Genomic DNA, 17352 nt, shown 5'->3' with positions numbered 1-17352 from the left:
TATTGAATTGCTCAGAGGAGTGCAAAACTAAGTATTCATTTACAATTATGCCTTTTGCTAATTGCTCTTGAATACGTACTGTGGCTGATATTGTGCAATGAAGCAATGTGAGTTGTCGAAAGCTATTACAGCCATTACGTTTGACCTGTGGCACTGTAATGTTTTGTGCCTCAGCTTGGGAACTGTCACCGGGAAGTAACAAAACTGTCATTCTGTCATGCTGGTGTGTAAAATGTACCCACCTTGCTTCACACCCAAAGACAAATAAGATTGCCCACTCAGGATGTATTCTAATGAGATATCAAAATGCAAGAAGTGATTGGTAGTGCAGAGCTGGATTTCCATATAGATTGCAGTCTGTTTTAATGAGCAAGCCTAGAATTGAATACTAGTCCCATTGTAGCATTAAAGTTACATTTTGCATGATTTCACTTATGATGAGCTGAAAATGCAGTGAATCTAAAATCTCCATCTTCTCCTTAATTTGGTGAGAAGCTGTGCTTATCCAACAATGGCCTGATCACAAGCCGCCTGATATCAATGGGGCTCTTTCCTTTGTAGTTCAAGAAGAGAGCTGTTTGTCTCTTTAGCAGTTGTTTTTATCATTTGAGAAGTGAGACTTTTATTTTCTGACTATATCAAATTTCTTCAGAAGTACTGAGAGGCTCTGGGTAGTCTTGGTTTCCTCACTTAACTATTCCAGTGTGATTGATCTTGTCCTCTCTTCCATGGTCAATGCCATATCCTGTGCTTGTGATCGTTCTAACATCATTGTGAGAGCTGGGACTATCTTGAATCTTCATAGCATAAATCTTGGGTATGAGGAAGGCTAGATGTAGATGTTTATTGATATGGAAGACTGCTTAATTTATGAAGATTTGTATTTTAAAATGTAAAATTCAGGAGCTTTAAAGGTATTGGAGCATGGAGACAGAAAAGGTTAGTAATATGGCTTAGCACTTTAAAAATACAATATTAAGGGTCTTACTGATCATCTTTAAAGAGATGAATAATGTAGAATCAATTAACCTGTGCAAATGTCTTTCCTCTTATGGCCAAGGTCAGCAACATTGATGTTGATGAATCAAAATTATCCTTTGGTTACAATAAGGATAAATATTCCATGATCAATGGATGGGTTTTTTTTACTAATAGCTTACAGGCATGATATTGCAAATATTTAAACTATGAGGGTCTTGAGAGCTTGCAGCCCTAAGTCTTTATTTCCGTGCTGGTGGAGGTAAATGTAAAAATTCCCTTGAATACGAAAGGTTTTGAAGTCTCTCATTTCTCAAATCTAATAGAATGAATACAATTAGTAAGATAAGCACCTCTTTTCTTCAGTGTGGCGAAGCCAGCTCCTGCAGCAGAACTGGCTCCATTACCCTCTGTCTGTGCAACGTAAAGGTGAACAATGCCTCTACAGGGGCAGGTATCCAAGCTCATCCACCTAAAATGTTGTCTGAATGGTCTATTATGCAGCCACATCTGCATTATTTAAAAAGCCTACCTCCAACTTCTGTTTCCTTCTCCTCTGGCCCTCCATCCTGTCAGTATCCCTCAGGCTTTTGTCTCTGCACTCTATCCTTGGCCAACGTCATCTGGTCACACTGCTTCAGCTATTGCCTATCACCCCTATATTAATTAATTCTTGATCTACCTCTCCACCCCATAGTCTTCCTTTCCATTCCACCTCACATCTCCACTTGCCTCCATCTTCCTAGATGCCCTACCACCATCCCAAAATTAAAATGGCACAAAGTAAACCCCTTCACCTCCCTCCCATCCCATGTCATATCTGTATTTATTTCTCCCTTTTTTCTCCTTTCTATGTTACTGCTGTTGACTTGATAATCTCCCTGTTCCTCAGCCTAGCCATTTTCTTATCTTATAATGCAGTCTCCTTCTCATCCCACATTCTGGCATTAAATCCTGCCAGTTTTTCTGCTACCCCTCTTCCAAAATCCACCTGTTCCTCTCCATTTTGATCACTAAGGTCTCTATCTTACCTTGACTCCTGCAGTCTCCTCTCATCTGAACTTCTCTTTCAATCCATCCAAAATACTGTCTCAAATCTAGCTTGCATGCTACTCTAATCACATCCCAACTCTCTTCAAAGCCTCTAAGTGGCTTTCCCCCTCACTTTTTGCACCAAATAGAGGCAATAGCTTACACTTCAAGTCAATTGAAGTTTGTTAGTTCCTACAAGCCTCTCCTTTCATTTCCTGTCGTTTTCCCTACTTGCCTCTGGCAAAGATCCATAACTGCCCCTTTTGATTACTTCTGTCATCTGCACCTTCCCTCATTGTGACCCTTAATCTTGGAACCATCACTTTAGTCCACTCTATAACTCAACTCTCATTATTATTTATACTTGGAGAACATAACAGTCCCAATGAGGGATCAGTGCCTCATTGTGTTAAGTGCTGTAAACACACACCATAAAAAGACTAGGAGTACTTGTGGCACCTTAGAGACTAACAAATTTATTAGAGCATAAGCTTTCGTGAGCTACAGCTCACTTCATCGGATGCAATTTGTTAGTCTCTAAGGTGCCACAAGTACTCCTTTTCTTTTTGCGAATACAGACTAACACGGCTGCTACTCTGAAACCTGTCATAAAAAGACTGTCTCTGCCCCACAGAAATTACAATCTAAGTAGAGTTGTACTTGTGTTGATACCAGGATTAGAGACAAGGTGGGTGAGGTAATATCTTTTATACACAGAATATGCTCTGAGGAAGTCCAAGATACACAATGTCACACATTCAAAACAGCCTTCATCAAACAAAGTGAAGCAGATCCCCTCATGGAACAAGACACACATATACTCTCAGAGAACTTGCTTTAAGAAAAAAATACCACACCTCAAATTGTCATGGACCACCCCACACTGGAATCCACAGAGGATATCATTAACCAATTACAACCCATACTTGATGGTGATCCCATCTAGACAGAAATCTTTCCCAAACCCCCCTCTTCAGGCCTTCAAACACCTCACCCCAACCTCATCAAGCTCATCAGAAGCAAGCTCCCCACAGAGGGACACACTAACTTAAAGTGGCACCAGCCCCTGCTACAACAAATGCAAACATATCACCACAGTTACAATAATCAATCCCCCCTACACACCTTTCAGGAGCCATGCATCCTACACAAGCCTATCACAACATATGGTGTACGTTATCCAGTGCATTAAATGATCCAATAACTGTGAGTGAAAAGAGATCATCACTAGGCTTTAGAATGAACTCTCAGAAAAATGAGACAAAAGCACCATATCACCCTTGGGTGAACACTTCTCATAAAACAATCACTCCATATCTGACAGTCCTCATTCTCAAAGGAAAGCTGCACCACACCTTAAAAAGATGAGTTTAAATTCATAACTTTGCTAGACACTAAAAATCATGGACTCCCTAAAGACTCTGGATTTATGGCTGATTACAACATCACATAACCCGCTAGCCCTCCTTTGTCCTATGACTGCAATGTGTTACCATTCAAGGTGAAGTGGGTAGTTATCTTGCAACATGGGTTAACAGTCTGTTCAACTTTGTATTTAGCTGTCACACTCTGGGCTTGTCTACACTTGAAATGCTCCTGTAGCGCTTTAGCATAGCAGAGATATAGGCTGGGGTGGAATTGTGCAGAGATGTACATAACTTTTATTGCTATGGATTTGCGATGACTGTATTTCCCAAAATTAGGAATTGCCATGAGTGAGGTATGCAACTGTTCCCAAACAAGGTGCAGTAAAACTCATATCATGCCACATCACATGTGTTATAGATTTCTTATGGTGGGTGGGTTGGTTGGCTGGCTTATTTGTTTTGGAGGAAGAGGGAAGCTGAGGGCTGAATGGTGGGACTGCCCACTGAAAGAGTAGAAAACAGGATTTCATGCTGATGTCAAGTGCAGAATACAGTAACTTCATTCTGTTGGATTCCACTATGAATAGTTCTCCACTCTGGGACTGTTTACACATCCACATGCTGTAGTAAGTATTAGTAAGATTAGGTTTGTAACTTGATGGTTGATGAAACAGTTCACTACTTGCACAACACTGAAGTCAATGGGACTACTTGTACCTGGTTGCAGGATTAGGCTTTTATGTGATACAAACACGCAGTAAGATGGATATATATTTATAAGTGAGCCTCTTAGCCATCTGAGGAATGTAGCAATTAAAATTTAGTAATAGGGCAGGACCTAGACTAGCAAGACTGAGCCCCTAGTGAGGTTAGGAGCTGTACAAACACATTGTAATACCTTCAGGGCAGGGACTGTCTTTTATCTCACTAGACAAGAAGAGAAAGTGACTTTCCTTAAGTCATGTAGTACGTTAATGACAGAGCCTCCCATGCCTGTTCTGTATCCATCAGACCATACTGCTTCTCTGTAATAAGTATTCCACCCTTGTATTGAATATAAAGCATTTATGAATGTGACCTCCAAGTTTCTCACAGCACTTATGCTAACTAACTGACTGGATCACTGAATTCATTGGGCTCTTAGGGAATGCACAGAGAACAGCCAGGAGTTCCATTTTCCTTTCATACTTGAAGTACTGCAAAGCTGTGTGTTCCTTCGTTCAAATTATCAGCATGTCAGTCTGAGCTTGGGGAGAGGGGGGAAGATTCTAATCTCCAACTTTCTGGCAGCTAATTTAAGACTTTTTAAATCTGCATTACCAGAAAAACCCGTTCCTCGCTGAAAATTGAGGATGGAGACGAACAGATAAGGCATCACATTTCATTGCCACATTTCCTTTCCTTTTGTAATGGGAGAAGACCTGAGAAAAGAGGTCCCTGTTCCTTAGTGAGAAGTAAACCAAGACTTAACCTCCCATCCCTACAACAGATTACTATAGCTACTCTATCACGGTCAAGGCTGCAGCAGCCTTTGTGGATGTGGTATGCACCTCCCTCCCCCCCCCACCCATGTAGGTCTGAGATCCACTCTTCCCCAAGCCTGACTGAAACTACTCTTACACAAGGGCACCTCCATGGTTTCCATGAAGACTGCAGAACAGTGCTGCCCTGCACACTAGGCCAGAGCATCCAGGGCCTTCCATAACCCCATGAGTCACAAATAGAGCCGTCAGAGTTTCTTCCCCACTCTGAACTCTGGGGTACAGATGTGGGGACCCGCATGAAAGACTCCCTAAGATTATTCTTACCAGTTTAGGTTAAAAACTTCACCAAGATACAAACTTTGCCTTGTCCTTGAACAGTATGCTGCCACCACCAAGTGTTTTAAACAAAGAACAGGGAAAGAGACCACTTAGAGACATCTTCCCCCCAAGCCCTACACCTCCTTTCCTGGGGAAGGCTTGATAATAATCCTCACCAATTTGTACACATGAACACAGACCCAAACCCTTGGAGCTTAAGAACAATGAAAAATCAATCAGGTTTTTAAAAGAAAAATTTTAATTAAAGAAAAGGTAAAAGAATCACCTCTGTAAAATCAGGATGGTAAATATTACAGGGTAATCAGATTCAAAACATAGAGAATCCCTCGAGGCAAAACCTTAAGTTACAAAGACAGGAATAAACCTCCCTCTTAACACAGGGAAAATTCACATAAAACAAAAGATAAACTAATCCACCTTGCCTGGCTTACCTATACTGGTTGCAATATTGGAGACTTGGATTAGGATGGGTTGGAGAAGATGGATTTCTGCCTGGCCTCTCAGTCCCAAGAGAGAACAATACATAAATAAAGAGCACAAAACAAAAGCCTCCCCCCCAAGATTTGAAAGTATCTTGTCCCCTTATTCATCCTTTGGGTCAGGTGCCAGCCAGGTTAGCTGAGCTTCTTAACCCTTTACAGGTAACAGGATGTTGCCTCTGGCCAGGAGGGATCTTATAGCACTGTATACAGAAAGTTGGTTACCCTTCCCTTTATATTTATGACAAGAGCATTTTCCCATCCTTGGGTATTCAGCCCAATACCGGGCCCTCCAATAGTTGGACTGAAAGAATTTCTTCCTTTGAGATGTTCCCAACATATTCCACATTTTAAGGGTCTGCCTCCCTGCCCAGCAGAATTGTTCAAAACTGAAGATACATTCTTGGTGTAATTGTACACATGAACAAAATATGCTTCACTGAAACTAGACTCTAGGGTGGCACTAAACGTTCCCATTATTACTGAAGGGAGGGCTCATGGTCATGTCAAGATTTCAATCTCACAGCATGGCAGTGTGGGCCACTAACTGCCAGGATGGAGGAGGGATATCACTTCTGCTTTGCCCCTTTGCCCATTTCTCCCTCCCTTTGCCATTCCTTTCTCTTGTCTTTCACCCTGCCCAAGTTGAGGAAATCTTTGTTGCTCAAGTCAGTAAAAATTCTAGTTCTGTTTTTACCACGGGCTGAAGCCACAGCTGTTGACAGGCAGATTATGACCTAGATCAGCTGATGTGGCAGAGAGAAAGTGAGCAGACATCAGCACTGTTGCATGTTTAAAAGGAAGCCTTTTCTTCTCATAGAACTAATGGAGGTTTTGTGTCTGTAGTTCCCATTGACTTGGGACATCCAAGATCTACTGTGATCTGATTTCCCTAAGAGCAGAGATGACCCACGCCTGCCTATTTTGTGTGTGTGTGTGTGTGTGTGTACGCTTGTCTTGTACAGGCGGAGTGAGGGCACCTGGCTTCAGCAGTGTTACTGTGCGTGCTCAGTCTATGCCAAGCAGCAAATCTGAGGGTGGGGGGGAGCATGTGACCCTGCATGTTGTCCCCCACGCATCGCCTCTGCCCGAGCGTGTGATGATATTGAAAATGGGCTAAATCCTACAGTCCTTACTGAGTAGGCTAAGTCAACCCTTCTGTGGGAAAAGCTGCAAAAAGCCATGCAAATTTTAACTTGCAAATCAGCATTATCTTGCCTGGTTTGACGGGGAACAACAGTATGGATAGTGCTACATCTCTTTCGAAACCATGGAGCACCAAAAGTAGGCATGGAGCTTCTGTGGAAAAAAAATGTCACTTAAAAAAAATCTGCCCTTGCTGACAACTGGACTATTTTTGCAGATATTATATATTCTTCTTACCTTCCAAGGCACTTTTGGGACAATGTGAATCGACATCCTCATTCACTTGTCAGGCAAAATTCTCATTTGCTTTCAAAGAAAAAGTTAGCATTTGTTACAATCTGGCAAAGAGTCATCTCTTCTTCTCCCTGCCTTTAGCTTCAGCTATCTGAATCTCTGCAAGCAAGGCATATAATATTAACAAAATGCATTTTTAAAACCAAAATTTTAAGACTTAATTTTCTTCTGGGGTTGTAACTGTTAAAAATTCAAATTACAAGCAATAGGCAGTACTCATTTAAAATATCTGTTTTGAAATATTACTTGATTTCCTGTGGTGTATTATCTCTGCCATGCCTCATTAATATTAATTAAATGCTTCCCTGCTGTAAGAAGAAGTAAAAAAATCAAAACCGCATCAGGGTTACTTGCTATATTGCTTCTGCTAACACAACAAAACTCCATATTGAACTTATACAATTAAATCTAATTCAGTACAGGGGCAGTAAGATGGGGCAGGAGGTGCTGTACTGAAGATTCAGAAATATGTTAATCTCTTTGGAGTTGCAGCATCTTCAGCTCTTATAAAGGTCACCATTTTCTTTTGAGCTCTTTTTATTCACTTTCTGCTTTCTAAGCCTTTAGGGCACACTTGCATCATGTTGTCAAGCTTTTCTCTCCAACCACAAGGGCTAGAAACTTACTACTTTACTTAGAGGTTGTTTTTTTTAATGAAAACTGAGGTTCTATGATCCCAGCAGCTGCAGTGTTAAGAAAAACACCAAATCTTGCAAGATTTGTAATACAGTCACAACAGTTGGCAACATCTGAGGTTTCTTATCTATCTTCCCCCAAGAGCATCTTTGTCTGTGATCCTCATGTACCTATGCACATGTCGTAACTTGGCCTGCACAGTTACACAAGGGAGTAAGACTTCCCCTCATAAACCTGTGTGAGCTATCCAGACCTTTGATCCAGGCAGAAAGGAGTAGGCAGGGACTGTGTGCCCATCTACTCCCCACCACAATCAGGTGGACAGAGAGGGGATACAGGCTTGGTTCTACCTGTCCTATTTACCGGCAGTACATGTGAGCCAGCATGTGTGTATGGGGGTCAGAGGGGCGAGATGTGAATGACCCATACTAGCGGTAAATTACAACTTCCCACTCTGGTGCCCCACAGCATGAACAAGGCAGGAGCAGAACCTCTACTTTGAGGGGTGTATGAGTCAAGGTGCCTTTCGGGGTGGTGCAGTTCAACTACCCCTTCTTCAGGTCCGGGCCTAAAGGCTCAGTCTTGCCCCCAATGTATTCTCATACTGCAATTTAGTTTATTATGTAGGAGTGCCTTAAGAGCCCCAGCCCTAGAGCAGCACCCCTGGGTGCTAGGCACTGTAAAAACACAGAACAAAAACCCGGTCCCTCTCCCAAAGAAAACTAAGGGTCTGTCTATGCTGCAAGCGCAGGGTGCGATTAGGGTGCTCTTGGGGACAGTGTGCGACTGCAGCTTGAGTAATCACACCCAGCTAGCTCTAGTTCGCTTGGGACAGGGAGCCGGGAAGCTGCAGTAGTGTGGACTAGACCTGAGAGCATGGGGGTCGGGGGGTACCCCCTAGCCACATCCTAATTATAAAACAAGGGACACCAGCTGGAGGCAGACAGACAGGGGGGGGGGGGGGGACGCGGTTCCCTGCGGCAAAGAGCCTGTGTCGTCGCGGCTCGAGGGTGGGATTTGGCTTTAAAACGCACCGAACAGCTCCGTGCACTTTCTTCCACCCTGCAGCAGCCCTGGCCCGAGACTCCCCAGGTACGTACGTGGCCATGGGCTCCCCTTCCCCCCTTTAGCGCCAGCATGGAATGGCAACCCCGGCGCCCCCCCCTTACCGCCGAGAACAGCCGCCAGGGGGACCCACTTGCCCGGGTTATTGCCCCTCTTACCCGCCTCGGGCCAAGCCCAGCCCCGGCTCTGTCCCGGGCGGGCGCGGGACCGAGCCTGCCTGCAGGCTGGGGGACCCGGAGCGGGCGGCTCGGGGTGGCGGCGCCTTAGCCCGGCCGCGGCGTGCACCGGCGGCAGCCCCAGCCCGTCCCTGGGCCGGCGCAGCGAGGCTGCTGGCTGGGCAGCCGCGGAGGAGGCGGGGGGGGGCCGCCTCCGGGGCACGCCGCGCGGGGAGGGGCGCTCACATCCTCCCCCCCCCCCCAGCGCGCAGGGGGCTGCCGCAGTTGGCTGACGGGCTTGCCGGAGCCGGAGCCTCCGGGGGGCCCCCTCTGGCGCTGCACCCTCGCCGCGGGGGAGGGGGGACGTCGCTGCAGCCCGGGTAAGTTCCCCCCCCCCGGGTGCGCGGGGAGGGTAAAAGCGGCCCCCGCAGAGGGCCGGAGCGAGATGCCCCAGGATGGGCTTGGCCCCGGGTGGCTGCTGCAGCCCCACGCCCCCGGGGCGGGATTGCGGGGCACGGGACTGCATGCCGCGGGGGGGGGCGGTGTGTGTGTGTGTGTGTGTGTGAGTGCGCGCAGGCGGGGGGGGGCGGTGTGTGTGTGTGTGTGAGTGCGCGCAGGCGGGGGGGCGGTGTGTGTGTGTGTGAGTGCGCGCAGGCGGGGGGGGCGGTGTGTGTGTGTGTGTGAGTGCGCGCAGGAGGGGGGGCGGTGTGTGTGTGAGTGCGCGCAGGAGGGGGGGCGGTGTGTGTGTGTGTGTGAGTGCGCGCAGGAGGGGGGGGCGGTGTGTGTGAGTGCGCGCAGGAGGGGGGGCGGTGTGTGTGTGTGTGTGAGTGCGCGCAGGAGGGGGGGCGGTGTGTGTGTGTGTGTGAGTGCGCGCAGGAGGGGGGGCGGTGTGTGTGTGTGTGAGTGCGCGCAGGCGGGGGGGCGGTGTGTGTGTGTGTGTGAGTGCGCGCAGGCGGGGGGGCGGTGTGTGTGTGTGTGTGAGTGCGCGCAGGAGGGGGGGCGGTGTGTGTGTGAGTGCGCGCAGGAGGGGGGGGCGGTGTGTGTGTGTGTGTGAGTGCGCGCAGGAGGGGGGGCGGTGTGTGTGAGTGCGCGCAGGAGGGGGGGCGGTGTGTGTGTGTGTGTGTGAGTGCGCGCAGGAGGGGGGGCGGTGTGTGTGTGTGTGTGAGTGCGCGCAGGAGGGGGGGCGGTGTGTGTGTGTGTGTGTGAGTGCGCGCAGGAGGGGGGGCGGTGTGTGTGTGTGTGTGAGTGCGCGCAGGAGGGGGGGGCGGTGTGTGAGTGCGCGCAGGAGGGGGGGCGGTGTGTGAGTGCGCGCAGGGGGGGGGGCGGTGTGTGCGTGTGTGTGAGTGCGCGCAGGAGGGGGGGCGGTGTGTGTGTGTGTGTGAGTGCGCGCAGGAGGGGGGGGCGGTGTGTGAGTGCGCGCAGGGGGGGGGGCGGTGTGTGCGTGTGTGTGAGTGCGCGCAGGAGGGGGGGCGGTGTGCGTGTGTGTGAGTGCGCGCAGGAGGGGGGGCGGTGTGTGTGTGTGTGAGTGCGCGCAGGAGGGGGGGGCGGTGTGTGTGTGTGTGTGAGTGCGCGCAGGCGGGGGGGGCGGGGTGTGTGTGTGTGAGTGCGCGCAGGCGGGGGGGGCGGTGTGTGTGTGTGAGTGCGCGCAGGCGGGGGGGCGGTGTGTGTGTGTGTGTGAGTGCGCGCAGGCGGGGGGGCGGGGTGTGTGTGTGTGTGTGTGTGCGTGCGCGCAGGCGGGGGGGGCGGTGTGTGTGTGTGTGTGTGTGCGCGCAGGCGGGGGGGCGGGGTGTGTGTGTGTGAGTGCGCGCGCAGGCGGGGGGGGCGGTGTGTGTGTGTGTGTGTGTGCGCGCAGGCGGGGGGGCGGTGTGTGTGTGTGTGTGTGTGCGCGCAGGCGGGGGGGGCGGTGTGTGTGTGTGTGTGTGCGCGCAGGCGGGGGGGCGGTGTGTGTGTGTGTGAGTGCGCGCAGGCGGGGGGGCGGGGTGTGTGTGTGTGTGTGTGAGTGCGCGCAGGCGGGGGGCATAAGGCAGGGCTCGGCTTGGGGCCGGAGTTGTCGGGGGCTGGGCATGGGGAGCAGTCGGTGGCGGGGTGCTGGGGTGATCGTTTCGGGGAGGGGGCGCGGTCCGGCTGTTGCGGGGCGGGTGGTGTGTTGCGGGGGAGGGGGGGTTGTAAGGGCTTCACAAACGGGGCGGGGGGGGGGAATGAACAGCGCCGGGCGTTGGGGTGCAAATATTGCGCGGTTTAAGCGGGAGGAAGTTCCGCGGGCCGCATTTAGCCGCGACCTCCAGCCCTGCCTGGAAGGGGAAAGGGAGGGGGCGGTTTGCAAGTGGGGTCCGCAGCCCTGGAGGGGGCGGGGCGGGGGTGGAGGAAGGCAGGCGCCCCTGGGGGGCTGTGTTTCTCTGCAGCTGGGGAAAGCTGCTTCGGTTTGGGGGGGGGGGGATCCTGGGCAGGGTCCTTTTTGTGTGATTGGCTCGGCCAGAGGAGGGCGATGGGGGGCCCAGATGAAAGAGGGGCTCACCGGGGGGAGCAGAGAGCAGCTGCTGCCCTTGGCAGGGGCCTGGCTTGATGCGGTGAAGCCGAGGGAGAGGGGAGCCGCCGGTGACGGAACCCTCCCGGGGTGCGGAAAGTCCAACCCTCCCTGCGATTTAATCCGCACCAGCGCCTTTCCCTGCTGCTGCGGGCACTCACCCGCCAGCTGTTTCTATTAGCGTTTTAAAGGGTTGGAGGGAGTAGCCTGGGGGCGGTGGGGGGAGGCTAGCTATTGAAATCCATGCAGCAAGGATCCTGTGGAGTTCACTCCTACAGCCCCCGCCCAGCGCCTTCCCACGGGGGGGGGTCCCCAGCAGTTCCTTTCAAGTCTCCTCACATCCTCTGCCTGGTTATTGCTGAAGGATCCCACGCTGTTCTTTGGGGAGCTGCAAATCCTAACTTAATTCGCCTCCCTTTTTAAGCGCTGAGCTAGCAAGACCACTTCAGTCTTTTCTCTCTGCTCCAGGTTCATTTGAACTTCAGAAAAGTCTTAAATGTAAATTAGGGGGGAATTCTTAGCACACATCCTCTACGGAATACCAGGTAACATTTAAATAATATTTGCAACTGTAGGCACAAAGGTGACAGGTTTCAGAGTAGCAGCCGTGTTAGTCTGTATTCGCAAAAAAAGAAAAGGAGGACTTGGGGCACGTTAGAGACTAACAAATTTATTTGAGCAAAAGCTTTCCTGAGCTACAGCTCACTTCATTGGATGTAGCTCACGAAAGCTTATGCTCAAATAAATTTGTTAGTCTCTAAGGTGCCCCAAGTCCTCCTTTTCTTTTTTGCGAAAGGTGACTGGGAGGCAATGAGTTAATTATCATCTGGGAAATCTCAGTAGCACCCATGATAATCTGGGAGCTTTTCGAATGAGGTTATTTCTCTCAAGTGTTAGTTTTTATTTAAAATTATCTTTCTCTGCTTGGCAAATGATGCCACCTCTGGATCACTGTGAAGTAACAAAGCACACTTGTTGCAGATTTTAAATGTTGAGGGTTTAATTAAAAACCACTATAATATAGACTTCCCCCACTACTTAATACCCCATTTTTGGTGTCACTTTTGAAGGTTATTCAGATGTCTGTGTAGGAGGGTTAAGAGCCACTGTGTATGAGCAACAACTTGAGTTACTTAATGGGATTAATCATTGGCAGAATGAGCAGTAGCAGTATTAAGCCTTGGTGTTCAGCCATAATCACTTATCAGCTGCAGAAAATGTATGTTAAGGCAGTAACTTGTTTGAATGAATTCCCCGATTCTGATTTTAATAGTGAAATGAAAGTGTTTTTATTTTGAAATGTGATTAACATTTCAGCATTGTGATGAAATGCTGGATTCTAGCATTATCTCATAGCTCAGGTATGTCAATTGATATTCATGTCTGGTGAGTGCTTTGCAAGGGTTTTGCATAACTGATAGGGATTTATTTCATTTCCACAATTGTATTGACTCAACTGCCTTGGGAGCGCTAGAAGGCTGCTTACCTTGTCTTAATGAGTGCGAGTTGATTCATATGTTAGTAGTTCACAATGTTTTAAGTCACTACACACAGCTGAGTATGAAGCGCTGGGACACTTAAGATATTTGTTTAACATTCATTGTGCACATTCTTGAAAAGTCAGTGCATGGGTGAGGGGTTTTTTTGTTTAATTTCATTGCACAGCTGTGTCCGCCTGTATTTTTGACTTTGTTAGCCCCTATCAGATTTTATTTCTGTACTAATTGGAAATTTTTAATGCAGATGTAATTTTGAGATAAACAGTAAATTGTGTTTGAGATAATTGAGATACAGTAAAATTTTCCTGTTTTAAAACTCCTGCTCAAAGACTGTTTTACATGATGACCCATGTGAGCTCTTAAGTAAACTAAACCAGGTAGGTGTCTTTTAATAGCACAGATAAGTAGCAGTAGTTTATGGAGGTTTCTATATAAACTGATGGTTTTTCTCTTTCTCAGTGTATCTGCAACTTCAGTACTAATAAGAGCTGTATATGTACATTTTTTGAGTCTGATTCTGCTTTCTTTGTACACTCAAATTCCATGTGCAAGGAATATAAGACCAAGCCCCTTAAGGGGTTAAAAGAATGCCCTTAGGAATGGAAGTACCCAGAAAACCTTGCTTTAGAATCTTGAGAAACTGATGTATATTTTGTGTGGGATGGATTCATTCATGCCAGTTTTTGTCTGACTTGCTTCAGTGCTAGAAAGCCAGTTCTGCAGTTAGGAACATGGCTCTGAATCAGTAAGCTATACCGATACTGTATTTGTGGCAAGCTTCTCCAGGAAATGAAATGCCTTTGTAACATGCATAATGCAACATCCACTGTTATCCCTACTATTACCATTCTCACTGATTTTTGACATTTCAACATGCTGAACTATTCACTTGCAGCTAGGCCGCTCTGACTTCAGCTGACCAGCAATTAGCACATTTGCAGTACTTGAGTTCAAGCTGCCAAGATTCTTTAATTAATTAATTTTTTTTTTCTTGGTATGATGGCTGTCTCTCTGTTAGCAGTCTGTACTGATGGAATGTTTCTTAATTTTCATGGTGCAGTACTACATGTGAGACTATTGAATGACTGGCGGTTTATGAGAGGAATTTATTGTACACAATGAAATAACCGTAGAATAGATTTGTCCTGAAAATCTAGATGAATGGACAGTTTTCTTTAAAAATACTCATACGTCTTCATTTAGTTTTACCCATTGCCATCAGTAAAATACTCCTCCTCAACCCACAAAGAACTAAATCCTTCGCACTTAATCCACTCACCCCAACACCTCACAGAAAGGCTGAATAAACAGACCTTGCAGCTGGCCTTGAAGGTCAACAAAGTTGGGCTATCAGAACAATGGGGGAATAAGTTCCAGTATCAAGAACGCAGCACTAAGAATATCCTGCTCCCTTTGCCAGATCAATATATAGAATTGTCTGCTTGTTCTCAGCTATGCCACCTGCCAGGTTATAAGTAGTTAGCATTGTGTAGCTGTATTGGTCCCAGGATATTAGAGACAAGGTGGGTGAGGGAATATCTTTGATTGGACCAACTTCTGCTGGTGAAAGAGACAAGCTTTCAACATGGAGGTGGTCTTCAGGTCTGGGAAAGGAGTTCAATGTTACAGCTAAATAAAAGATTGTTTAGAACAGGGGTACTCGAAACAAATTTTTTGGTGGCCTCAGAGTGCAGCCACCAACTCTTGCTGATGGCCACACTGACAATTTTTCCTAAAATATTTCATTAACTTTAGGAAAAACAAATAAACATGCACATATACCGGTCCAAAGCATTGTCATTTATTTATGTAGGACTTTTTCAGACTCAGTAAAAAAAAATAATGTACATTTGTTGCTATTCTTTACTGGACCTAAATGGAATAGAAACACAAATAAGGCACTTGACATGTTCTTGTCTTTTTGTTGTTTCCTTTTGCTTTTTGGGTTGAACTTTTTTTTTTTTTTCTCCTTAAGACTTGCTAGCTGGTAGGTCTTCTGCTGTGAAAAGTGAAATTTGTTTGTATGTTAATATCACGATTCACAGCAGACTTACTCAGCCCTGGGACAAATTAAGCCCTGGATGGGGAGGTGGGCAGGGAGGCAGTGGGGCCTCGGGATGATGATGGTGGGGGTGGTGAGCCTGGGGCTGGAGCCTGAAACCAGAGCCTGCCACTGCATGGATGGAGCCTGGTGGCCGAACCCTGCCTCCCCTATCCCCAGAAAAGTGGGGAATTCACTAGCTGTATGCAGCTCCAGCGTTTTTTTCACCGGAGGGGGGTAGGGCTGCTGGCAGCCCTGGGAGAGGGGCCACTGCTTTGTGGCCTCCCCTCCCCTAATCACAGCCCAGGAGGCTGTGGCTGCAAGAAAAGGCCCTGGTGGCCACATGCGGTCACGTGTGGCCACCGTGGCCACATTTGAGAAACACTGGTTTAGCATAAGTAGTTCACCTTGAATGGTCTCTAACAATACATGTTAAGTGGCATGTTAACACCTCTGCAATCATAGAACAAAACGGGGATTAGTGGGCCACAGATTGATGTAATAAACCATAAATCCAGTGTCTTTATTGAGACCATGATTTTAAGTGTTTAGCAAAGTTATGATTATAAGCTCCCAGGCTCATTGTAATAATACTTCCCAAAGACTGACACCAACTGTCCTCTTGAGGATCAAAGTCCTAAATAAAAATATTAAAGTCTTACTATAGGTGTCCTGGTGCATTAAAAAATGGGTGCCCAAACTTAAGTTCTAATGTTGCATATTTAAGTGCCTAAACATGGAAGAGGGGAATTGTCACACCAGATCAGACAAGTGGTCCATCTAGTCCAGCATCCTGTTGAATTCTTCTGCAGCTGTCAGCCCCTTTTGTCATACATTGAAATTCCTAGGGAGAAGGTCATCTGTTACCTGGTTAAGGGATGTCTGAGGCAGTTTGGCTATTGATTTCTTTCTTACTAATGGAATGTTCCTGCTGTTCTGAGATCAGCGTGTAGGCACAACAGGATATAAGTTATGAACGAAGTGGCAGTCTTTATGCTGACTTGCATAAATCGTGCAGTTGATCTCTTTAATAGTGTTTTAAATTTCAACATGTATATAGCCAAATTCTGTCCTCTGGATTCACTGGGCCCAGATTGCTTCCCACACTAGTGTAAATCAGGAGTAAATCCACTGAAGTTGGTGCAGTTAATTCTTTGATTAAAAACTGTGCGAGTGAAGAACGGACTTCGGCTATGTCTTCACTTGTCTGTAAAACTTATGTCGCTCAGGGGTATGAAAACACACACGCTTGGCCGACATAGTTACGCCGCCAGAAGCGCCGGTGTGGACAGTGCTTTGTCGGTGGAAAACACTGTCCCACCAGTATAGCTACAGCCACTTCTTGGGGGTGGTTTAATTATGTCAACGGGAGAGCTCTCTTCTGTCAGCTTAGAGTGGCTACACGGGAGATCTTACAGCAGTGCAGCTGTGTCTGTAAACATAGCAAAGTAGACATAGCGTTACTGACTTCAGTGGGAGCTGTGTATTCTTATCTGAGGACAGAATTTGGCCTACAGAGACTTGTGTTTTAATTGGCTACTGGCCTAGGTCACTAAAGCAGGGCTCTGTAAAATGAAGTCTCATTATGAGCTGTAGCAACAGTACACACTATATGCTGACAAATGCAGTAGTCTTCAGTTGGTATAATTCCTATCTACCAGTGTGCCAAAATGGTCGATACTTGTTTTCAATAGCTCAAGGATTTTAAGAGCGCTCTCCTAAATGTATTTTTAAATTAAGGGTTGTATACTTTTCACATGATTTCCGGCTATCTTGCTATGGCAAAATTAGTATTCTACATCAGTCCACTCCATTCTTCCAAAGGATAAGTCATTAATTAATTTTGTAGCAAGACAAATGCAGATTAGCCAAGTTCGCATTGATCTAAATCATAAGCGAACTGTATTAAGAAAATATATTACAGCTATTGAAAATCTGCTCTCCTGTCCTTGGATTCTTTTGCTGGCATGGAAAGTTCAGATCATTCAAATCTGTCAGGAGATGGGAGATAGAAGGGTGATCTGTGGTTAAGGCTTTATTGGGCTAGGGTTCAGATTCAATTTCCCAAGGTCACAGACTTTAAGTGTAGCCTTGGGCAAATTCTTAGGGTGGAATTTTCATAAGGGCTCAGCAAGGGCCTAGGTCTGCTTCCTCTGAACCCAATCACAAAACTCCCATGAACTTCAGGGGAGAAGTGTTAAATCAGTCCTATGTGCATCTGAAAACCCCATCTTTAGACCCCAATTCAACAAGGTACTTAACCATATACATAATTTCAATCATACGTGTAATCTGTCCTACTTCAGTGGGACT

General features: G+C 47.1%; 1 protein-coding gene across 9 annotated transcripts in view; it reads left to right on the top strand.

Moving 5' to 3' along the window:
- PALM2AKAP2 (PALM2 and AKAP2 fusion) overlaps positions 1–17352 on the top strand; it is a 410575-nt gene that overhangs the window by 235866 nt on the left and 157357 nt on the right. Inside the window, exon 1 of one of the 9 annotated variants that reach the window (XM_038402237.2) lies at positions 8717–8847. The exons of 5 other annotated variants lie outside the window; for them this stretch is intronic. The gene's annotated coding sequence lies outside the window, so the exon portion shown is untranslated. Of the gene's footprint in view, positions 1–8716; positions 8848–9168; positions 9356–17352 lie in introns of those variants that run through there. 3 more of the 9 variants (XM_043514422.1, XM_038402236.2, XM_038402241.2) reach the window with 3 other exon arrangements.

Source organism: Dermochelys coriacea, chromosome 5 (genome assembly GCF_009764565.3).
Source record: "Dermochelys coriacea isolate rDerCor1 chromosome 5, rDerCor1.pri.v4, whole genome shotgun sequence".
NCBI lineage: Eukaryota > Metazoa > Chordata > Testudines > Dermochelyidae > Dermochelys > Dermochelys coriacea.
The sequence above is the reverse complement of the archived record's forward strand: the minus strand, read 5'-3'. Positions and strand labels throughout refer to the sequence as shown.